The 23,393-nt window shown below is 35.2% G+C and overlaps 1 long non-coding RNA gene across 1 annotated transcript in view; it reads right to left on the reverse strand.

Moving 5' to 3' along the window:
* Positions 1–11,391: 11,391 nt before the first annotated feature.
* Positions 11,392–23,393, reverse strand: part of LOC147916418 (uncharacterized) — a 36,840-nt gene continuing 24,838 nt past the window's right edge. The window contains exon 4 of the long non-coding RNA XR_015552984.1: positions 11,392–13,291. This is a non-coding gene — a long non-coding RNA (uncharacterized LOC147916418). The remainder of the gene's footprint in view (positions 13,292–23,393) is intronic.

Below are 23,393 nucleotides of genomic sequence, written 5' to 3' on the forward strand. Positions count from 1 at the left end.
TGGGTTTATCACTGGAAGACAAGAAAGTAACACAACTACGTGCTTTCCTGTCTGTGCGTGAACTGTAAAGCAGATGTGCAGTGGTTACTGATCATGAAACACATCTGTTATTTACATAGCGCTTTGTGGACTGAAAAGGTAGCTAACTTGATTGTTTACTGAAGTTAATATACTGTGGTATCTGAAATTTAAACTGTGAATTTGGGCCGGCCCCGTGGCTTAGCGGTTAAGTGCGTGCGCTTCACTGCCGGCGGCCTGGGTTCGGATCCCGGGTGCGCACCGAGGCACCACTCCTCCAGCCATGCTGAGGCCGCGTCCCACATACAGCAACTAGAAGGATGTGCAGCTATGACAGACAACTATGTACTGGGGCTTTGGGGGAAAATAAATAAATAAAATCTTTAAACTGTGAATTTGGATCTCATGTTATTTAAATCATAGTAACAGAAATTCTTTAGAAATCAGAGCAGTGCAAAGCAAAGACTGCCTGTATGCTCTTATTTCTTATATTGCCATGTCTTATAAGATTCTCATGTTGTACATAGAGTGAAAGAATATGCGTTTATGATAGATTGTGATAAGTTAAGAATCTGTGCTGTAATTCATTCAGCAACCACTAAAAATGTAATACAAAGATGTATAGCTAAAAGTCTCATATAAGAGTTAAAATGGAATATAAAAAAAATAAACACATAAATACTTGGTTAATCCATGTGAAGACTGGAAAAGATAAAAGTGTAAAGGGTTCATACAGGAAATAAATTGCAAAATGATAGACTTAATACCAATCACATCACTAACTAAATTGAATTCAAGTGCAGTAAACATTACCTTTAAAAGACAGAGATTGCCAGAATGGATATAAAGACAACATCCAACTGTATGACGTTTACAAGAGACAAAATTTAATTATAAGGACACAGAGAAATTGAAAGTTAAAGGATGAGAAATGATGTGCATACAAACAATAATGATATTGGCCTAACTCACATTAATATCCAATAAGGTAGATATTCTCAAAGATAGAGATATTTTACAACAACAAAAGGGTCAATTCATCAGGAAGACAATAGTCCTAAATGTGTATGCATCCCATAGCATAACTTTAAAATACATGTAACAAAAATTAAATGAGCTAAAAGAAAAAGAAATAACCAAATTGAATATTTTAACACTAATTTCTCAGTAATTTATTGAATAAGTAAACAAAAATTGTTAAGGAAGTAGAAGATTTAAACTATGTAATTTGACCTAATTGATATTTATGGAGCACTATATTCAACAAGTGCAGAATGTGCCTTCTTTTAAAGCACATACAGAATATTCACCAAACTAAACTACAGTCTGGACCATAAAATGAGTTTCAATAAGTTTCAAATAATTAAAATCATATAGAGATTGTAATCTGAATCCAATGGACACTAATTAGAAAGCTATAACAAATAACTAGAAGTTTCACAGATACTCAAAAATAAACAACTCTCTTCTAAACACCTGTGGGGCAAAAAAGAAATCAGCGAAAATTAGAAAATATTTTATGCTGAATGTTAGTGAAAACAAAACCTAACAAAATTTTTGAATGCGATTAAAGCAGTGCTTATAAGGAATTTTTATATCTCAAAGTGTATAGATCAGGGAGAAAAAAGAGACAGTTTTAAAATCAATTATCTCTGTCTCTGCCACAAAAAGCTGGAAAAAGAGAAGCAAAAGAAAAGAAATAAAGTAGAAAGATGAACATGAGAAGAGAAATCAATAAAAAAAAAATAACAGAATAGTAGATTAAAAAACACAGAGCCAAGAGATTGCATTTGAAAAGATTATTAAACTTAATAAGGCCATAATACGATCAACCAAGAAAATGAGACAGCATATATAAATGACTAATTCCAGGAATACAAAAGAGGATATTACTCTAGATCCTACAAAATTTGATAAGACAACAAGGCAATATAGTAATAAATTTATACAAATAAGTCGACGAAAGAAAATGGACACATTTTATGAAAAATGTAGCCTTCTATATTTGACACAAGAAATAAAAAATATAAATAGCCCTATGTTTGTTAAAGAAATTGAATTCATCAAAAGGTTTTTTCACAATTACAGCCCCTGATTGTTTTACAGGTGAAATTTAATATATATTTAAAGAAATGTGTCAATTTTATATGAACTATTTCAAGGAATAGAAGAATATAAATTTTATGAGACCATAACTCTTTGTTATGGACTGAATTGCATCCTCCCAAATTCATAGGTTGAAGCCCTAACCCCCAATGTGGCTATTTTTGGAAATAGGGCCTTTAAGGAGAAAGTAACGTTCAATAATGTCATAAGGGTGGGGCCCTAACCCAATACAACTAGTGTCCTTATAAGAAGAGGAAGGGGCACCAGGAGTGTGTACAGAGGGAGGAAAGGTCCTGTAAAGATACAGGGAGAAGGCAGCTGTCTGCAAGCCAAGGAGAGAAGATCCATGAGAATGTTTTAACCCAGTCTCAAAAGGACAAAAGAGAAGAACATCTGCTAGGATATCAGTTAAATTCTAGGTTCCAGTCATGAAAACTTTGTTAGACAAGCAGGATCAGGGATGACTAAGTCCAAGCAATATTCTAAATGAAGCTGCCCGTAGATATTCCTGCTGACGCTTTGATTTTGAATTTCCAGCCTCCAGAACTGTGAGGAAATAAATTTCTGTTGTTTAAGCTGCCCAGTCTGTAGTATTCTGTTTTGGCAGCCCTAGCAGATTACTATACTCTTATATTAAAATCTAATGAGAATATAATAATAAGAGAAAATTTTAGATCACTTTTCATCATAACATAGACAGAAAAATCCCCAGAAGAAAAAATCAGCAAGTCATTTACAGAAATATATAAAAAGTGTAGCACATCATGACCACATGAGATTTATTTCAGTAATTGTAGATTGGCCTAATAGTCAAAATATTACAATTCACCATATTAACAAAATAAATAAAATATATAATAATTTCAATTGATGAAGAAGCAGCATTAGATAAAATTTAATATTCATTTATAAGAAAAACTCTCAGAACCTAGAAATAGAAGGGCACATCCTTTATCTGTTATAGGATACCCACATAATTTCTCTTGGTAAATCATATTATGTGACAAAATAATGTTTTCCCCTAATTTTCATATTAAAGCAAAATATTTCCTCTCCCCATTTCTACACAACCCTGTACTGGACATCCTAGCTAGTGCAATAAAAAAAGAAAAAAATATACAGGACATAAAAATTGGAAAAGAAGTTAAAATGTTTTATTGACTATTTAGCATGTGTAAACAGTAACATAAACAATAAAAAAATATGCACTAATCAAATAGTAGACAAATTTAGTAGGATACAAGGTAAACTTTTAAAAACCAATTGCATTTTTACATACTGTCAAAAACAGCTAGAAAAAATAATTTTGTATAGCATAAAATACATGAAATCGCCAGAAAAAAATATAATTGAAAGAAGTATAATGCCTTTGCAAAAAATCTAAAATCATTGCTGAGCTAAATTAAAGAAGATGTAGACAAATGCTCATGGATAGGAATACTCAATACCGTCAATCTGTAAATTTTTTCTAAATTAAACTATAGAGTTAACATATTCCTGCTCAAAGTCAAAATTTGTTTTAGTAATTGACAACTTGAATCTAAAATTTATATAAAAATACCAATCATGAAGAATTATCTTCATTATTTGCTACAAAACTACAGTAATTCAGACTGTGTGGCATTTAAATAAGAATAGACAAATGGATTCAATGGGACCAAATAGAGGCCAGAGTTGAACTGTATATTGATGGGTAATAAACATTTAATGAAAGTCAAGCCAATTCAATAGGAAAAGAACACCTTTGCAAAATGTTATGCTTAACTAAGTGGATACATGCATTAAAAAGAAAATAATCTTGTCCCTGCCCCATGTCACTGTGTGCAGAAATTTTAACCTGATACAGATAATAGACATAATTTTAAAAACTAAATCTACATCAGTTAACGGTAGAATATATAAAGTAAGAACTTTATTATCTTCATTTGTAAAGATTTATTAGATGGGACTCAAAAGGAAAAAAATCTTAATTTGGATTTTGACAAAATTAAAACCTTTTATTCACTGAAAACATCAAGGCAGTGAAAAGTCACATAATAGACTGGAAAAACACATTAGTAATAGCTATTCTATCAAAGGACTCATAAAAAGAACACTTCCACATCAGTATTAAAATGACAAATATTTTCATTAAAATTTGTATAGAATGCTTGAACAGGAATGTCATAAAAGAAGAAAGCTGAATGGTGGGAAATATATGGAAATGTGGTAAACACATAGTTTTTAACAAAAAGCCAATAAAAATCTCAAGTACGGGTGCAAAACCACACATGACTAAAACTAAAAAGGCTAACGATAGTAAGGATTAGCAAGAATGTAGAGCAATCAGAACTCTTAGACATTGCTGGTGGAAGAAGGAAATGAGATAATTACTTTGGAAATCTCTTTGGCGTTTTCTAATAAAGTTATAAAAATATCAATCTTTACCCATAGCACTTCCGCTCCTAGTTACATACTCAAGAAAAGAAAAGTTGTGTGTCCACAAAAAGGCATGAAATATGTCCATAGCAGCTTTATTCACAATAACCGGACACTGGAATAAAATACAAGTATCCATAAAAGAGTGAATGAACAGACTGTGGTACATCCATACAATGAAATACTTCTTAGCAGTAAAAACAAGAACTCCTGAGGCACACAATGACATACATGAATTTCAAAAGCATTACACTGAGAAAAAGTCAAATACAAAAGAGTATGTACTGTGTGATTCCAATTATATGAAATTAAAGAATAGACAAAATTGATCCATGGTGATAGAAATCAGATATGCAGATGCCTATGGAGGCGTAGATTTCTTAGAAGGGGCACAAGAAACTTTCTAGGGTCATGGAAATGTTATCTTGATATTTGTGATTCTTACATGTGCTTTTACATTTCTCAAAGTTAAGCAAAGTATATCCTCGAGATTTGTGCTTTTTTTTTTCATAGTACATCTTGTATTTATTCACTTTTTTTTTTAAGGTTTAGTCTGAGATACAATTGATATATAACATTGTGTAGGTTTAAGGTGTACAATGTGTTGATTTGATGCATTTATATACTGCAATATGATTACCACCATGATGTTAGTTAATATATCTATCATGTCTCATAATTATTTCTTTTTGTGGAGGGAATGGTTAAGATCTAATCTCTTAGCAACTTTGGAGTGTACAATACAGTATTGTCTATAATCTCTATGATGTGCATCAGATCTCCAGGACTTCTTTATCTATTAGTTCCAAGTTTGTACCCTTAAACAACTTATCCCCACATATGTAAATTACACTTCAATAAAATAATGTTAGGTTTAAGATAAAAAAATAAATAAGAAAAGTTCAAATAATTATAAGTCATAGGAAGAAAACTGAATTGGAAGATATGATAAAGAGTGAATTGGAAGGGTGGAGTTAGTCAAGGGAGGTTTCTCTCAGGAGATGGCATATGATTTAAGAACTAGGGGGTGGGAAAGGAGACAGCAGGAAAAAAAATATGGAGGCGGATCATTCTAGATAATTAGAACAACAGATGCAAAAGTCTAATGGAACACACAAGAAAACCAACTGGTGAAGCAAGAAGAGGCACTCGAGGTGTGTGGGCATGCACACTTATTCTTGCATACCTGTGCTCTCTAGAACATATGCTAGAGATCTGCTGCCCCTTCAGTATGGGCCCCAGAACGGGCATGTGGAAGACCTTTCAACCAGGTCTGAAGCCTGGCACCAAGCTCAGCTGACCCATATCTTGAAACAAATTTGTACACCAATAAGCAATAAATAATGTAGTTTTGTTTTCGTAAGTCACTGAGACTGGAGGTAGTTTGTTACATGGATTACTGCAGCAATAATTCTCTAATATAAATGACGACTATGCATGGTAGTGATTTGTAATGAAGAGTAGAAATTTAATTATAGTTACATAATATCAGATGATAGTGGAATATACTATGGTATAGAGAGGGGTCTTAGACTTGAACGAACATGAGAATCTCCTTGAAAACTTACTAAAATCTACATTTAATAGCCTATTCCCCTAGAGAATATGATTTATTTGATCTGGCTTGGGGATTAGTAATCTATTTATTTAAAATATTACCCTCATCAATCCCAGTAAAATTGTTTAGCTAAACACATTCATACTAAGTCAGCAAAATATAAAAATGCATTTAAAAATCATACCATTTGTCTTCATAGTCTTGAAACATTTTATTTGTTGGGCAAATATATATTTGAGGTGAATGTGCACTTGGTTCTCCTTTTATTGTTGTTTGAGTAAGCATTTGGTTTCACAAAAGTGAACCTAGTATATTTTGATTAATTTGGAATATCTAAGGGCAGCTTCACTTAAAATATTGCTTGGGGGGCCAGCCCAGTGGCATAGCAGTTAAGTGCGTGTGCTCAGCTTTGGTGGCCCAGGGTTTGCAGGTTCAGATCTCAGTTGCGCGCCGATGCACTGCTTGTCGAGTCATGCTGTGACGGCGTCCCATATAAAGTAGAGGAAGATGGGCACGGATGTTAGCCCAGGGCAAATCTTCCTCAGCAAAAAAAGGACGATTGGCATCGGACATCAGCTCAGGGCTGTTCTTCCTCACAAAAAAGAAAAAAAAAATATTGCTTGGAGTTAAGTCATCCCTGATCCTACTTGTCTAATAAAATTTTCTTGACTGGAATCTAGACTTTAACTGATATCCTGGCAGATGTTCTTCTCTTTTGTCCTTTTGAGACTGGGTTAAAATAGGTGATCAACGTTATTTATCCCATGGTTTGAAAGTGTTACCATTTATTCTCATGTTATCTGTATCCTTAATTACGGAAGCAGATTTTTGCCCAAAATGAGTTCTTGAAAGTTTACAGGGTACTATATGGAAATGCAGAAATCGGCTACTTCTTTTTTCTTTTGATATAAAAAGCCTCTAATTTTTTGTGATGACTTTTTAGAAACATTCCCATTCTTCCATTTTCTAGCAGCGGAAGATTGGTTGCTAAATTTTTGAAAGAAAAACCCTTGACTTTCAAATTTGAATTTCAGAAAATTAGTTGCTGCTAGCAAGCTTTTTGTTTTCTTTGTCTTTTTATTCTTTATACTATTTCAAAATACGGGGATGCATATTTGACAAGTTATGTATTAAACAACATCCACAACTATACTGTAGCTTGGTTTCATTGACTTTCACTATTTGCAATATTTAATAATTCTGAGTCACAATAAGCCAACAGCATACCAATATTATACACCAGTAATAAGTGGAAAACCTGAGACAGGAATAACAGTTTGCTTTACAATCCTTGTGCTTTGCTTTGCTATTTGACAGTTCATTGACTAAAGCATTAATCACACCTCTCTTTCTGTCCTCCTTGGCAGTGGTTGAGGACAATAAAGAAGTATCAAATGAGGGCTAGTCATTTGAATCCACAATGTGAAATATACCAAAGTATTCTGGGTAATAAAATGTGATTATCAAATTTTTGTGATAAGGATAGCACTCTGACAGAAGTGTATTATATTAGTGTAGGCTACAGACCATTGTCACAGATATAAAGAGACGTGAGGATATATGCACCTGGGGAAATCAGTATCCATTTTAATGGACTATTCCTCTAAACTCAATTTTCTCCAATAATGACTGCCTAGATCTTTATACTAATATATGGTTCTGCTCATCATGGTCTTCTTGAAAAGTCTGATTGAATATACTTTCAGTTCTTTTTTCTAAACGAAGTCCCCTTTGGAGTCTGACTTCCAGAGAGCAATGCAGTTCCCACATATACATCTGTTTGTTACTTTAATAGATTCTACTTTCCCAAACATTTTGTCAGTACTAAAATTGAGGATATGCTCATCAGTAAAGGTAGGAGAAAACTCTTCTTTGTTAACATCCTTAAGGCAAAAAAAGGAAGAAAGAAAGAGAGAGAGAGAGAAAGAGGGACTTTCTTTACATTATTTAGCAAGTTTAATTAATGTAACTAGCAAAATAGATTAATTCAAATAGTTTAAATAACTACACATTAGTCTAAAATAATGTGTTGGTAATTTATACTTATTATACCAGTGTCTTACACTTATTGAAGACTTATTATGTGCTGGGAAATATTGTATGGCAGTAGTCCATGGTATTTGAACTCCTGAAATTTAGCTGGGCACAGAAGCGACCAGACAAGGATCACACTGGCTAGCTTCCTTGGAGACAAGTGTACCATGCGACCAAATTTTGGTCAATGGGATATAGTTGGGCAGAAGTCACACAGAACCTTTGGGAATCTTTCTTAAAAGACAGCAATTGTGAACCCTTTGTTCCCTTTCTTCATCTTACTTCTTCCTGTAAACTGATATGCAGACACAATGGTAGGCAGATGTGTTGGATCATGATTCGTTCTTGAGAGAAAAGCCTGGGTGTACAAGTACTTTCTGAAGCAGTACTGCCACATCAACACTGGACTGCCTGATTCCAAACTTCTACATAAAAGATAAATGAGCATCATTGCGTGTTTGCTTGTTAAATTACTGTTAATCTGGATTTCTATCACGCTCTGCTGAACACAGTCCCAGCTTATATTATACATATAGTATCTCATTTAATACTCAAAACATAGCTATGAAGTAGGAAGCATTAGAATATCTATCCTACTGTTGAAGAAACTGAAATAGAGGGGATTAATTACCTTTTCTAATATCTTACACATAGTAAATAGAACAACCAGGTCTTTATGTCCAGGCAGTTTGACTCCAGAGAGTATATTCTTAACGAGTATAAAAATTGTCTTCCTGATTCAACCACTCACCTATCTGTACTCTGAAGTTGTAGCCTCATTCTTTGTTGTTCTTGCACGTCACTATTTCAATTTTCAGAAATGTCAACACCTAATGCAGAAAGTAAAGATATTTCCACTGTGATGTATCTGAGGAATTTCCCTTCAGATGCTCCAGGTTTTTGTAGCTGTATCAATAGCTTCATGGCTGTCAACTTCAGCTTTAAAGAAAGGGTGTTGTTTAAATTCCTGTTTTTCCATCTGGGCTGGGAAATGACGTTTAGTATCTGACCCTCTGTTAATAATTATTAGCCTTTTCAAAACTCTGAATCTTCAAGAACAACAACAAGCAATCAAATAAGGTGCTTGAGATTCTGAAATACAAATGCCATTTTTTAAATAATGATTTTATTGCTTAGTTTTTCTTATCACTACTCTAACATGTGGCCATATAGAATATTGTTATATGGATGAGCAATATTAACTCATATTAAGGAAAAATATATTTTATCAATGAGTTTAGACTGCATTTCCCCACCATCTCACCCTAATTATTGCTTATCCCTGGGAGATTTGTGTGTGTTTGCTTTAGTATCTTTAAGATAAAAGAACTTTTTTTACTATTGTGCTTGAATCTCACGCTGGGAGTACTGAAAAGGAAATCTGACTTGAAAGAACCATAACTATACAGAAGGAGAAATCTATAGTGCTAGAACTCTTCTCCAGCAATGATTACACTAGACTTGGCATCAATTACTATCACTGTTGAGAACCCCCGACATTAATTCAGACTGAACGCTTTAGACCCTGAATGCTTAAACAAACATCTCTGCCATGTCTATAATAGTAATGTTTCCCTTGGAGATTAGGAAGAACATACACCTAAGAACAAGGAAAGCAAGTTAAAAATTTAGTGTGATCAAGGAAGCATTTCTTGAAAGGCGACTAACTAATTAGTAACCATCCACATAGGAAGAGAGGAGGAAGCAAAAGCTCAAATTATATATACTGAAAATGTTGAACTTCTAATTTATAATTTCCTCCTGAAATTTCCCAATTCCTATATTAAAAGTATTCCTTTCACTTGCACAATATGATGGTATAGCCACAGGATTAATTAAAAGTCAATGTGAAGAAGACAAATAGTATTTTACCACCCCCAAATTCTTGTAATTCCAATATGAAATTGCATCATCTAACAGAATAGGTTGCTATAGAGAGAAACAGTACAAAGCATAATATCCAAGAACAATCGTCATCCTTGATATTTTACCTCCCTTAACCACTGAATAGAAATACAATAGACAACCTAAACATCATGAAAAAATGAGCAAAACCTGTATTATCTGTCTTCATAACATTATAGGTGTGAATTAGGAGTTCTTCACTCCTTTCTGTACTGGTCCTTCTGCACTGGAGAAATTGTTGCCAACATAGCCAGCCATATTTCCTGTAGATGCCAGGGGATAGATTTGGATTTCAATAGTTAGGTGGAGTGTATCCTGAAGTTGGTGACATTCCAAAACTCACGTCCAGTCCAATCTAAGTAAATTCTAAGAAAATTCTCATTAATTCCCAATAATCTCAAGCAATTCTGTTATTTGTTCTGAACTTAGATGAAGTACTTGTGTCCCAAGCTTCAGGCTATCAGGTTCCACAAGCAAAGAGTCTAGACATACTGACAGTAGTGATTTGCTGTCTTGAATATTCTCCAAGTAAACTGCCATGTGGGCAGGTTTATCCTTTGGATGGAATGCACACAGATCTCACACTTGGACTGGACATCTCTGCCATTCTAGGCCATAAAAACTAGGTTCAGTTTGTACTAAGATCTATTCTTTCTCCACTGACCAAAGACTTTCTTGAAAATGCCAATTATCTCTGCTCTCCTTGAACTGGGCATTGCCAGTCCTCAGTACTGCACCTCATGCATGAAACATAATTTCCTACAGATTCACAGCAAAATATGGCTCACTTAAACATAAGGAATCTTGGTTCTTCCCCTTGTCATCACAGGCTTATCGCCTGATCATCATGCTTCTATTGAGGGAAGGAAATGTACACTCCATGAGGTAAATTATTGCAGGAACTCTTCCATATATACTCTACTCTAATCCCTTAGTTACTCCTTCCAAGAAGAGTAGAAGTGAATTTTCACCCTGGTGAGTTTGGGAGAATAAACAGAGCATGCTGAATTCAGTATCTCTGAGCACTCTCATTCAGAGTCCATCTACCTTTAAGACAAATATATTTTGGTATTCCATATAGATACCGCTACTGGTGAGGAACCTGTATCTTCAATCTGTTTCAAAATTCAAAGGGAATTAAAAGGATATTTTTTACTGATATCCTAAAATCCCAACATTGATATCTGGAATTTCCCTTTAAATGACTCAAACTAGTAGAAAATATTCTTCTACATGCAGGAAATTAAAGGAATTTAACAGAATCAGCAAAGGCTAAATCAAGAGTTTGCAATTAGACAATTTATCAATGCTTCAAACACTAATCACAGATTTCTTCCCAGTTATTACACACAAAAATTTTAATTCTCAAAAATAGGTGCCAATAGACAAAAGAAGTTTATTTTCATGTGCCTAAAATATAACATCACAGATTGCAAAACCTTGTCCTTCTAAACCGATGATGCTGAAGGCTTTAAGGGGTCATTGATTTGTCCTCCAGGATTCTGAAGAAAGAATTTGTAATCAAAATACAAGTATACTTCCAAGTTCTTCATGTTTTCAGTTACTTTATTATTACAAAGAGAGTATGATCGATATACCAAATTTTGGAACTAGATTTAATAAAATTTCTCTGTTATTAAGTATCTCATTGACTTCCGTAAGTTAGACTTGGGCAATTTTCCTCAACTGTAAAATAGTGATGATAATAATGGTTTTTTATCTCACTGACTTCTTGTGACTATTAAATGCATTAATATATGGAAAACTCTAATAACTGCCTGGCACACAGTTTTTGCTCAATAAATGTTAATGGTTATTATCATCCACTAAAAGATTATCGGGATCCCAATGCTGGACACGCTTTCAGATGAATGAAAACCCACAGGGCATGTGAAGGCAGTTAACACTTTTCCACATCAACCGTAGATAGGTTTTTCATAATATTCATTCTTTAACTCAATACTGAAAAAAATATTTTTCAAATAGTTCAAGGTTTGTTGAACTGAGGGCACATGGTACCTATCTATTTTAATTCAGCTATTTAGAATGTGAGAATTCAAATTCATCCCTATTTTCCCAGAGTTCGTTCATGTTTCTTTGATAAGGGGAACTAAAAGTTTTATCATTTATTAGTAATTCTTCAGTAAGTTGTCCCAATATTTTAATTTGAGAAAATGCAATTTTCCTAGAATCTTCCAAGAAAAGGTAGGAACCATATGGTTAATTGTATAATGTTCAAAAAGAGTCATATCCAGTTATCATATACTGGGAGGAAAGTAATGACTCTTGGTCTTAAATTTCCCACCTCACTTCTTCTTCCACTACTTTGCTATTAAAGAATCTCCAAAATCAAAATTCTCACATTTTAATTTGGAGGACTGCATTGGTGAACTCTTTTTTTTTTAACAGAAGAAATCAGAGGAGATATATGGACTTCTATTCCATTTGTATCTTTTTGTAATTAATGACTCTATATTTGAGATGTCTAGTACCTGCCTGATGGAAACATTAGTACTTTGAAAAGGTGATTATTCTTTCCAACCACTGCTGACATTCCTGGTGCATTTCTAGGACATGGATATTTCAACATCATACTTATCTACTTAATGATAGAGTATCAATTTATTGCCTCTCAGCCCTAAATCTGTCCTTTATTGCCTGATCTACAATAATCGAGCTGAATCTGTAAAACATTATCAGGTGGCATAATGTTAAACTGTCAATAGAGGGCGCTGGAGGGACACTGTGGATGAAAGGGTCTAGTCTTCCTGGCTCTAGCATCCTCTGGGCATGTCACTGCAGTGCAGAGCAGCCAACAGTATGTGGTGGTGAGCATTGTAAGGCTGCCCAAAATGCATGGCACCTCCCTGTAGACAGTTTCTCCCAGTACCCTAGAGGGAATCTTCTAAGTTATTTCCACTGTGTATCATCTAAACGAGCTTCTCTGTACTCTGGTAAGCCATAGTTAAACCTTCTACAAGAAGGTCTGCATATCATTTCTGGGCAGGTAGGGAAGTCTTCCAGATCTCTTCCTTCTTTAGATGCTCTGCTTCAGCCCTAAAGGATGTGGTTGCTCATTCCATACGCTATTCTTGAATTCTTTAGAGACCTCTTTTCCCCATAATAGCTAACACCTTATTGGAGTTTATAAACTTTCCTTGTTCAAGTTAGTATGTGGTTTTCTGTCTCTTGATTGGATGTCGACTGATACAGAAGCGCTATGAGGAAGTGAGGTGATCCCCAGAGATAGATCTGAAAAGACAGAATTTGGAAATTAGTTTAGTCATACCCTTGGGCTTGAGCATATTGGGGAGACTCTCACTAAAAGGAAACAAGATACTAGTAATCTGTGGCATGTAGTGGCATAACAATTAGTCAAGTTATCTTCTGTATGTTTGTGATAAAGTGACAACTGAGTCAAGTCCCTTAGGAACCCATTGGCTGCTATGCTTCAATGTATGTCAATAATAGTGACTATAAAGACTGTGCCAGAATTTCTTGAGTGCTTTGGAGAGCTTACAGAAAGAAATGACAAACTCAGGAACTTTAACTCAAGTCATAGTCTAGGAACCAGAGAGCTTCCGTGACAGCTCTAAAATTACATCTTATTTCTTAGAGCCACAAAAGCAAAACTCCAAAATCAAATGCAAGATTAATTATAAAGGTTGCTGAATTCCAAACACTACGTTATCACCATCCCTGAAGGTCAGATTATAAATGTTGACTATGAACTAGTGTTCAGTTGTAGAAATAAGGATTGGTCTATCTACTTTATATTTTTCCTGTTTTATTTCTATATACTTATAAACATTATTCAATTTCCCTTTATCTCTCCCCTTTTTCTACTCTTTTACAGAGAATGTTGATGGCAATTAAAATGGTAATTCATTCCATAGATTACATAAGTTCAAGAAGGGATTGTACCTGAAGAGGAAAGAACATCACCCAGAAATGGATGCAGTACTTGAGAGTTTTGTTCCTTGCTTTTAAGAGAGGATGAGCGTGTTGTTTCTATTAGAAAAGCTGTGCTGTGTTAGAAAGGAGAATTTTTGTTCTTTTGCCATTGTTGTTTGGAAGTTTACGTATGGAAAAAAAAAGTGTGTGAGTGATGATATATTCAGGTTGGCTTGCTCAACATCTATTTCAAACTGCTTATTGTATGCTTTCTTATATTGCAGAGGCTAAATATCTAAAACAAAACAAAACAAAAACAGTTTTCCAGATTCCCTTGAAGTATTTGGATGCAATTTTGGTTTATCAAGTCCATTTCACTTCTGAGAAATGTTAGTTGCTTCAGACAAAAGCAGAGATAGTAGGTTCTGGATCTGGCCAGAGTTGCAGTAGCTTTCTGGTTGGGCAGGTGATTTCCCGATCGTGGCAGAAGCAGTGGCTCCCGTAAGGGCCCAGATGTATAATGTGGGCTTTGGAAGTCATTACTAAAAGCTCAGCTTCAGGTCTGTTGCTCAGCCATCTCAAATATTTTGAAAGCTTATGAATATCCTATAATAAATCCCCATCTGCTTAACCATTCTAGGATGGGGTCAGAATCTGCTCTTGAGAGCAAGAGATGTGACTTGTGAATATACGCTCAAGTATATAACTTGAGTCCCCCATCATCCTCTAAGGCATTCTTAGTATATTCTTGGCAGCTTTTTGATGCTTTCTCTGCTTGTCTGCATGTGTTTTCCCTCCACATCAATCCTCCTCTAATTCCTAACCCTCCTCATGCCTAATTTAATTCTTCTTTCATCTGTATTGCTTGGAGGTTAGGTCTATAAGCCTTGTCAAATACTTTGGGCACTATAAACTCTATGCTATATTACTTTGGAGGACTTCTGATTCTTAAGAACCATTCTCTCTATCATCAAACCTTGGTATTTTCAAATCAGAATGTTTGCTTTCACAACTATTGTTTATGATGTGGGCTTTGAGGTACTGTTTGAATTCAACAATATATAATAAAATGCAAGACACGTTAAACAAGTCCCTCTGAAATTCTTGAGGCTTTCAGCTAGGGCAATGGAATGGCTGCTGCAGGCTGGTCAGGATAAAAGGAAGGAGAGAAACTGACTGAAGCACCAAAACCTGGGAGCAGAGCGAGAGAGAAAAGAGAACTCGCCAACAATTCTACAAGCTGACATCAAGGCTGGACATCACAAAGGGATATCCAGAATCTTCCTCATGCTCATGCCCCAAGCTCTGCTGGAGGGGAAGTCCCAATCCCATCTTAATAATATTTTTCAAAAATCCAAAGAGAAAAGAGTTGGAAATAATATGAAAGGTCTCTCAGATTTTCTGCTTGCACTCAGTGAAGACCCAGATGCCTTGTAGGAGTGTCTCTGAGCTTTCCTGCCTTGCTCCAGTCTTTAGCAGCCACCTTAAAATCAAAGACCAGAATTCCTCAAAAGAATTTCTATCATCCCTCCTGCCCTTCACTCAGCCTTCGGCAAACATTACCTTGCACTCAGTCAAAGGCCATCGTGCCTGAGAAAGCCTTCCTCAGCACTAATGCCCCAATCTCAGCATTTTGCAGCAGCTGCCTTGCGTCCTTTAAAGGCTCCATTACTGTGGAGGGATTTCTCTTCTCTGCTCCCTGGCCCCTAGGATTTCAGAGGGCTACTATCTTCCACTTGGGGAGACCATGCAACCTCAACAACCTTTCCCTAACTCCAACATTCTGCACACTACACCCACACACCCGTGAAGGCCAGGCCCATGAGAAACAGTCTGCAGGGGTGGGTCATGTAGACTCTCCGTGACTGGGCCCCTTGGGTTTCCAAGCCATCACATCTGTCCACACAAAACTGCTAAAGGTTTGTGAAGAGTTTGGTTGGTTTCTTCATCACCTGTTTAGATTGGGTTGCTTCTTCTTCCACTACTTGGCCAGGAATGGAAGCAGCTGTGGCTATTCTCTCTCCTAGTAAGCACATGTCACTCTCTGGACTTATTTTCATTTAGGTTTTATTTTATTTTTGTTATTGATATAACATCTTCTGCTCCGTTTTTGCTTAAATATCAAAAACTATGACTTTGTACTTTATTCAGCTTATTGTTTTTAGGGGTGTGGTAGGATGATAAATGGCTTCTTGTGACTTCCTACACTCCAACCAGATGCAGGTATCTCTTTATATATCATTTTAATTTTTGCGTTGTAGTTCAACAGTATTTCGGAACATGTAATTTCAAAGGTAAAAAGAGTGGCATCTCTCAATTATTTCCCCTATTCTGAATTAAAATAATTTTCTTCTGTAAGCTCTTGCTCTTTTTTCGTTATTCTTCTTTAGCCGAGATTTCATCTTGACCTTTTTGAGAAATATTGCACCCCTGACCTTTCCTATGCCCTCTTACAAAAACAAAATGGATACTATCAGTAATTTTCTTTTTCTTGTCTCTTTCCTTAAGATGCTTGTGATAAGAATAGGACTAATTGAGTGTTATTTAAAGTAACCTCAGAACTTAGCAAAAAAAACTTTAGTTACCTATTCTTAGGACTAGTCAGTGCCCTAATCTACTGGGTTCCTGCTCCTGCTAGAAAACTATTATCATTGAATCTCTTGAATGAGATTTATTATTATTTAAATATAATTGAAAATATCATTGATAATAGCTTTATTATCACCGAATATCATTAAATGCACTTATATAAATAAAGCTTGAAACTTCTGGCATAATATGTTTGCCAGAAGTTTTTGCTTTATCTATATAAACTCATTCAATTCTCACAAACATGTTATGAGAGAGATACTATTACTATTTCAATTTTACAAATGAGGAACTTCAGGCACAGGATATTAACTAATTTGACCAAGGTTTCAGGATAAGTTCCAATCAGGACTGGACCAAGGCAATCTGGTGTTAGGATCCACAATTTTAAACTCTATATTTATTTGCCTTATTTATTAATAATATACCCTTATACTTTCAAAAGTGAAATTATAATTAACTCATTGTCAAAAATAATGACTTACCTCAGTGCTCATTCAACTTCACTTCTCTAGTCCATTTGACTGTACACAAGTCTTTCCTTGTTGTTCTTCACGTATCTTATTTTGTATGTGAACAAAACCAAGCTTACCACACCTTCCTTTATTCCACAGTTGGCAATACATTTCTGTAAAGGTCAACATTTTGGGCTTTGTGGCCTATGTGATCCTGCCATCAGTACTCAAGTCAGCCACCGCAGGGAGAAAGCAGCCATAGGCAATACGTAAATGAATGGACTGTCTGTGTTCCAATAATACTTTATTTACAAAAATAGACTCTGGCCAGATTTCACACACAGGTTGCAGTTTGCCTATCCTTGCTTTACTACCAGTTCAGTTTAAAAAGACATATTAGAGGGGCCAGCCCAGTGGCGTAGCAGTTAAGTGTGTGAGCTCCACTTCGGCAGCCCCAGGTTCGCAGGCCCGGATCCCGGATGCACACCTATACACTGCTTGTCAAGCCATGCTATAGCAGTGTCCCATATAAAGTAGAGGAATATGGGCAAGGATGTTAGCCCAGAGCCAGTCTTCCTCAGCAAAAAAAAGAGGAGGATTGGCATGGATGTTAGCTCAGGGCTGATCTTCCTCACACACACACACAAAAAAGACACATTAGATTCAGTCTTTTGGAATTCTTTTGTGTATGTGTGTGTGTGTGTGTGTGTGTGTGTGTGAGGAAGATCAGCCCTGAGCTAACATCCATGCCAATCCTCCTCTTTTTTTGCTGAGGAAGACTGGCCCTGGGCTAACATCTGTGCCCATCTTCCTCCACTTTATATGGGACGCCGCTACAGCATTGCCTGACAAGCGGTGCATCACTGCACGCCTGGGAACCAAACCCGGGCCGCCAGCAGTGGAGCACCCACACTTAATCACTACGCCACGGGCCGGCCCCCCTGGAATTCTTTATTCTTCTATGCTTTTCATATCCATTTACCCTGTCTCATGGATTCTGTATATAAATGTCTCTTAACTATAATATTTTCTCAATCACTGAGTGAATTTTATGGACCTCTCATAATTCTTGTAGCACAGTCATAAAGAAAGTGTCACTTGTCAGACAAATCACAAGTGGAGGATCCAGGACTTGACCTCATACATATGTGTCACCAAAATCTACACTCTTAAATATTACACTATATTACCTATCTGACTTTTGCTTCCTTATTTATCATTCCATACTAAATTTCAGGTTGATTATTTAAAATATCTTTAAGAGGCAAGGAATTCTTTTACTTATATATATGGATATAGGGTATATAAAGTGAAATGAGCATCATGGAAAATAAAATAATAATAATAAAAATAATTAATAATAATAATAAACATTTATTGAGTTCTTACTATTTTCCTGTTAAATATTTCCTGTATTATCTCAATTAACAATAACAGGTATTTGCTCTTGTTTTCCTTATTTTTCAAAGAAGGAGCAGGACTTTGAGAAGCCAAGTAATTTGAACAATGTAACTTAGATAACAAGTGATACAACTGGTATTGCAACTTCGACAATGTTATCCTAGATCCCATGTTCTGAGTATTTTTTCTATGTTAAAAAAATAGCAGTTTTGTAAAACTGCTGAGATTATTAGTGGTATTAAGGGGGTTATGTTTGGAAAAGAAGGTGCATAATATACTGAGTGAGATTATCCATGAGATTCTTAGTTTCTCTCATGCCTATCACCTTTTTTATGGGAAGCAGCCATAGACGTTAATGGGTGTAAATTATAAATAATTTTAAAAACCACAGTTGTTTGCATTCAGGCCACATCTGGAGCTATCCCTTATTCAACATTCAGCAGAGTATAAATAAATTAATGTGGCAGGCATGAGAATTCTGCACAAAAGTGACATTAAATAGTGCTAGAACTTCCAGATCCTTACTCAGGGGTCTTTAAAGAAGAAATCACAGAGAGGACAATAATAGCAAGCAGTAGAAAGAGTACTATTAAAGAAGGTTAGAGAGAGACGCTAAGTCATAAACATGGGCAGGTAGCATTAGATGCTGCTTCTGAAAGAATAGCACGTTAACAATGCCACTAATCTGGCAATAAGTTCAAAGAATGTTGGATATCCTACATAAGTTGATATTAAACCCAGACACTTATAGAGATGGTCCAGTTCACCATGAGGCCTGATTGTGTGGCTGCTGAGAATGTCTCATGTGCCTACTTAGTTTTTCAGTTGAATATCAGTTAAATGATCTCTAACATTGTTGTAAGTTCTAATATTCCATTATTGCATTTCTTCATCCTTCTTTATTTAAACCTGTTTTCCTTTAATCACTAGAATGTAACATGGGTGAAAGCTAAAGGCATATGATCTAGAGTCTAGAATTTTAAAAATCAGATCACAAAAGCTATACAGGTATATATTTTAATTAAGCTGCATAAAGCCATACAAGTATTTTCTGTTCTTTACAAAGTTAGAAATTGCAATGAAATGAAAATGACCAAAGAATACGTATCATTCTTACGTCTCATTCCTTTAGTATTTATATATTTTAAACATGTAAATTTATATACAAATTTATTATATGTTAACATTTCTGTGATTCTCAAGTTAGGTATATTAATAAAAGTCTATTAAATTTGCATTCAGGTCATTTAAATAAAACCATTCAACTCTTTTACTCATGTCTCTTACTGGATTTATTGACTTCACTGCAGAAAATTTTCCAAAGCTCTCTAAACAATTGTTGTGGTGCATCCACTTATGTGTGATTAGAAGTTGCTTTATAAAAACAAAAATGTTGAATACAAGTGTTAAATCTGCAGGAAATTAGTGAATACTCTTTGGTTTATAAATCATGACCTCTTAAAGATTATTTAAGGGGTTGGCAACGTGGCTTAGTGGTTAAGTGCGTGTACTTCACTACTGGCAGCCTGGGTTCGGATCCCAGGCGCACACCGACGCACAGCTTGTCCAGCCATGCTGAGGCAGCGTCCCACATACAGCAACTAGAAAGATGTGCAACTATGACATACAACTATCTACTGGGGCTTTGGGGAGAAAAAGGGGAAAAAAGAAGGAGGATTGGGAATAGATGTTAGCTCAGGGCTGGTCTTCCTCAGCAAAAAGAGGAGGATTGGCATGGATGTTAGCTCAGGGCTGATCTTCCTTAAAAAAAAGATTAAGTGCTGATATTATTATATTAACATATAAGCTAATATCACTTCCCCAAAGACATAAATATTTGTACAACTCATCCAAGTTTATATAATACCAATAGCAGTTAAATATATTGCAGTTTACTGTCTCCCAGGCACTGTTTCAAGCATGTTCTGTGAATTAATCCTCAGAACAACCCTACCTGCCAGGTCCTATCATTTCCATTTTACCGATGAGAGAACTAGGGAACAGAACATTAAGCAATTTGTGTAAGATCAGATAGCTACTGTGTGGTGGGTCCAGGACATAAACACCATCAGTGTGATCCAGGGTTTTGCTCTGAGTCATTCTGCTACCTATTGTTTATGTGTGTTTAGTGTAAGCTACATACATGGTTGCTCTTTTTATGACACTTAGGTTTCTTTAATGTAAAATATGGATGAAAGCAAGTAACATGAAGACATTTTAGCATTTTTGTGTTTTATTTTATGGTATGATATCATAGTTATTATAACTAATAATTAAAAGAATTATTATCCTCTAATAATACTGGCAATAACAAAAGGAAATATGACTACGTTTTGTAGAAATATGTCATTTAAAACGTAGTATTATTAACAATAATTATAACAGTACTAAAAATTGATTAAAAGGAATAGCTACCTTGAAGTAGCAATTAGTATGTATATTAATTTTGAATATCAAGTTATTTTGTTGTTTAGAAACCACCTTAGATGCACTACTTCCAGGGATATGGGATGGTGTGCCAAGACACACACAGACCCCTTGGAAGATCATGCTACTTATTCCCGGGGAACTAATGTTCCTTTAATACATAAGGACTTGGTGTTGTGTACAACTGGAATCACATTGTGTTTAAAGGAATCCCAGAAAATCAGGAGGGAGAAGCCAGATTTAAATTAATTTTAATGCAAAGGACACAAGATGACAAATATCCTTTACATCTTGGGAGGCGATCATGGATCCACATTCACATCATCAATTTCACTTCACTTGCAAAAATGCTATATCATCCCATAGATTTTGGCGGAAAGTTTGGAGGTAACTAAGAAAAAGCATTTTTGTATATTGTGAATTGTTCAAGGTTCAGAGGATACAAGGGATACATAAGGATATAAAGGATATATAGGTATTTGTTGGTTACCAGGGCATGTTGTAGCACAGCCAGCACTAGTATTCAACAATCTTTTTTTTTTTATTCTGATACTCTTTCTACCTTACTATTTGAGCTCCTATTAATGCATCTATTCTGGGGAGTAGTCCTGGGTGTTAATTCCTTCACTCATTGGCTGCAATCTAAAGCTCAGGAAACTACTGTTGTCATTACTATCACTGTCCCTGCTATCACAAACACCCTTCTCCCTCAAAACTGCTGACACACCGTGAAACATAAGGTCCGATCCCTACAAATGTTCACGCAAGTGGAAATCTGCTCATTAGCCATCATTGCTATGGCAAAAATGGTCAACCTCCTTTGTGCTTTGTAAGTGAATCTCTTTGGTTAATCCCATCTTGCATCAAAAAACCTAGCCCCAAGGGTGTTAGGGAAACGTCCTTTTTATCCTTCAAATCCTGCAACATGGGAGGCAACATACAAAGCATAAAAATGGCTGTCACATGGACATTATCCCGCATGGCAATACTAAGAAATAATATCAAAAATACCTTAAAAATAGTCTAATATAGCCCTGGGATTAACAATAAAAATAGATTTTGGAGCAAATACAATTTTGTACACCATATTATCAGGAATATGCTAAAAGTACCTTTGAGCAATAATATAAACACGATATGTATACAAAAACACTGTGTAAATGGTAGTAAGGGTTTTGACTATCTAGCAGCAGACTATGGGATAAACTGTGGAATAAGGTGGAGAAAATTCCATATGATATCAAAAGAGTTGGTTAAACATAAATGATTATGAAACAGCTAAAACAGAGTTTTTCTCTTCGTCACATAGTTTAAGGGTTATTACTACTTTCTCCTGAGAGGTAGTATATATGCATAATCTAGAATACATAGTCTTTTTCATAACAAAAGTTTGTTTTGTAACAAGTTAAATAATTACTACAAATACAACATGGGGAGTAAGAGGACACTGGTGATTCAGCACTAGAGTTTTTGTGTTAGAAGTGTGCAAACTCACAAAACATCTATCACAATATTTTGCTAGTAAAATCATTTGTGAACTTATTTTTGACAATTTCAAAAAATTGTCAACTCACTTTCTTTAGTGGTAGAGAGAGCTACAGATGAGGTGCTTCACTGTTTATCTAGAACTTAAGGTATACAGCCTGGGCATTGTGTGCTTTTAATGAAAAATATTGTGTAAATAGACGTAAGTTAAAATGAGGCAAAATTGTATTTGGATATTATTTAATGGATTATGTTCTCTCTCTGAGCAACAGGATACTAATCCAACAATCATGGAGGAAACTCTCAGACCCCGTGTCTATATTTAATGGAAATTAGAATAAAGGTTTGCTTTAACTACTGATTTGTACCATTTGTTATTGTTGAGAGAAAAAATACAGAAATAAGAGCTATTCTATGTATCTATCTACCTATCTACCTGTCTGTCTATCTATCTATCTAGACTTATCTAAACTTAGTAAGGCATATTTTCAGGGCTTTCACCCCAAAAGATATCCACCAGCTCTTCTGTTGTAAAGAGAAACCATTCTTCTCTGCTTTGGGAGAGCTTAAATCAATCTCCCTTCAGACAACTCACTAGAACAACTATGAAATGATACCCTTTTATGTCATTAAGTGAACACACACACACAGATGGACTAAAAAAACAGGAGGAAAGAAAATAATAAAAATTATGGAGGTTGAAAACAGAGAGATAGACAATACTGACCTAGCATACCTGAACAATTTTGAAACATGAACCCTCTGAATAGGAAACCAAGATGCAATTTGATTTCTTATATAGAAACATACAGTTTCAAAGTTTTGTAGTGCTAAATTCACATCGCTTATATAAATTCCTTGGTAACACATGAGTTTCAAAATTCAAAACTTACTTATTAGAAAGGTAATATGGTGCATATACTATATAATATGTAATATACACCTTAATATTGCAATGAAACATATAAGTAATCACAGAATTAAAAAAAAGATCATACATAGTCTGGTACGGTCATATTTTGCACCAAACTAATTACAAAAGGAAACAAACAAATGAAAAATCTGCACCTTTTGGATCAGCAGATGAGGCGTGGTGAACTTTT

The sequence above is a fragment of the Ceratotherium simum genome, chromosome 8 (assembly GCF_057802395.1).
Source record: "Ceratotherium simum simum isolate JZ-2026a chromosome 8, ASM5780239v1, whole genome shotgun sequence".
NCBI lineage: Eukaryota > Metazoa > Chordata > Mammalia > Perissodactyla > Rhinocerotidae > Ceratotherium > Ceratotherium simum.